We start from the raw sequence: 2,500 nt of genomic DNA, 5'->3' as shown, positions 1-2,500 counted from the left end.
ACAAGAGAAACATGGGTACTGTTGATAATATCCAGGAGCTACAAAATTTCCTTTTCTCAGTCCCCCTCAAAAGGCAAACATTCTATCCCAGATGTTCCACCCAGTCTTCAGGATCATGCAATCCTAGAGGTTCAAAGATTACTAGTAAAAAGAGCCATCCAGGAAGTCCCCGCAGACCAAATCGGATTTGGAACTTACTCAAGGTTTTTTTTAGTTCCAAAGAAGACTGGGGACTACAGACCAATCTTGGATCTCAGCAAGTTAAACCAGTCAGTAAAAAAGACAAAGTTCCAGATGGTGACACTGCAGTCCATTCTTCCCTTCTTGGGTCAGGACAATTGGATGTGCTCCACAGATCTCCAGGACACGTGTTACCATATAAAAATGGACAGGCAATCCAGGAGATTCCTACACTTGCAGCTGGGAGCCAGTCATTATCAGTTCAGGGCCCTGCCCTTTGGTCTCACCACAGCCCCTAGGGTTTTCACCAAGTGTATGGCAGTGGTCACGGCTCACCGAGGTGTCTAGGATTCCAGGTGTTTCCATATCTAGACGACTGGCTCCTCACTGCTACCACTGAGCATCAGCTAATCAAGGCACGGGACTACACAATCCAGACTTGTTCCCAGTTAGGCATCACAATAAACTGTGAAAAGTCTGCCTTGTTGCATTGTCAGTCTATTACCTTTATAGGGGCAGACTTGGATGCAAGATGCATGATAGCAAAACTGCCTCTAGACAGGGTGCGTCAGCCTTTTGTCAACAAGTTTCCTTTCTCCTAAGACGAGAATTCAGGCAAGACGAGTCTTAGACGTGCTGGGCTCAATGGCTGCAGCTATTATGCTAGTTTAGCACACTTCCACATGCGGATTCAACAGTGGCTTTTTTTTCGCTCAGTGGTCTTTCCAGGAATTGCCAATGTCACACATGATCTTGATCATGGAATCTTGCAAAAAGGACCTACTATGGTGGCTGGTCTCCCCCCAGGTGACTCTGAGCAGACCCTCATCCAGTAGCCACAGTGACCACGAACGCTTCCCAGATTGGGGAGGGGGGCATGATCTGGGATGGACTGTCCAAGGAACGTGGCAGTCTCACGAGTACCATTTGCACATTAATGTTCTAGAGATGAGAGTGGTGCTTCTGGCATTGCAAGCGCTTCAAGACTACCTACAGGGACCATTGCAATCCAGACAGACAATATGTTAGTGGTATGGTACACCAACAAGCAGGGCGGAACCAGATCTTACCCCTTGTGTCGGGAGGCACTTGGAGTATGGCAATGGGGCGATGTCTTCCCAATGTTTTCTGATTGCAGTGCACATTCCCAGAAAATCCAGTGCGATAGTGGACAGGCTCAGCAGGGCTATCCTCATGCCTCACGAGTGGTCTCTGAAGCAAGAAGTTGCAGATTTGATTTTCCACAAATGGGGCCAACCATGCTGCGATCTTTTTGCCACTCCCCTAAACATATGCAGCAGCTACTTCACCCTAATTCCCCCTCCGGGACAGTCACCCAGGGATGCACTTGTTCACCGTTGGCCTCCGGGACTACTGTATGCTTTTCCACTCTTCCCTCTCATTCCAAAGGTACTTCAGAAAGCACAATATTTGGGTTGCAAACTCCTCATTGCTCTTTACTGGCCTTGTCCGTTATGGTTTCCGTTTCTTTGCCATCACCTTCAGCTGGAGCCCTGGATAGTGGACCCAGTTCTTGACTTCAGTCAGGCGGACTTCACCCATCCCTTCACCCATCCCTTGAAACTCTCAAGCTGACTGCTTGGTTACTCCACTTCCAGTCTTAGCCAGGCTCCCAAACATTTCCCCTGCTGTAAAACACATACTAGTGTCCTCCCACAAGCCCACTACTAGGAGGATTTACACTAGCAAATGGTAGAGGTTCTCTTACTAGGCCAAAAATAATAACATTGATGCTTTTACAGCTCCTGTTCACAAGATTCTTGACTTTCTGGCTGAAACCTTCGAAAAAGGGGCAGCTGCATCTACTATTAGGGTCCAACTGGCTGCATCTCCAATTTTCATGTAGGAGACTTTGGTTCAAACATTGTCCCATAAGTTGTGCAGAGCATTCTTACGAGGTACATTTTTCGGCCCCCGGTAAGAGAATCTGCCCCCCCGGACCTAAACTTGGTTTTAGCTTCAATGGTTCTACCCCCTTTTGAACCAGCAGCATCTTGCCCCTTGAAGTTTCTGCCTTGGAAAACACTCTTCTTGGTTGCTATAACCTCAGCTAGACTGGTTTCTGAATTACATGCTTTGTCTATTTGCCCGCTGTATTTCTTTCTTTTCACAAAGATGGTCTCTCTAAGGACAATCCCTTCTTTCTTCCAAAGGTTTGTTCCGAGTATAACTTGAATCAGTCTGTTGAGCTTCCTGTGTTCTTCCCTAATTATGGCAACAAGGCAGATTATAGATTACACCAACTGGATGTTCATAGACAATTGTGTTTTTATTTACATAGGACCAAAGACCTCAGAAA

At 46.8% G+C, this 2,500-nt stretch overlaps 1 protein-coding gene across 1 annotated transcript in view; it reads left to right on the top strand.

Moving 5' to 3' along the window:
• Positions 1-2,500, top strand: part of KPNA6 (karyopherin subunit alpha 6) — a 1,524,259-nt gene that overhangs the window by 967,434 nt on the left and 554,325 nt on the right. The gene's annotated exons all lie outside the window — the stretch shown is intronic.

This window comes from Protopterus annectens, chromosome 1.part1, assembly GCF_019279795.1.
Source record: "Protopterus annectens isolate FY-2018-M chromosome 1.part1, PAN1.0, whole genome shotgun sequence".
Classification (NCBI taxonomy): Eukaryota; Metazoa; Chordata; order Ceratodontiformes; family Protopteridae; genus Protopterus; species Protopterus annectens.
Note: the sequence above shows the minus strand (reverse complement) of the source record. Positions and strands in the feature narration are given on the sequence as shown.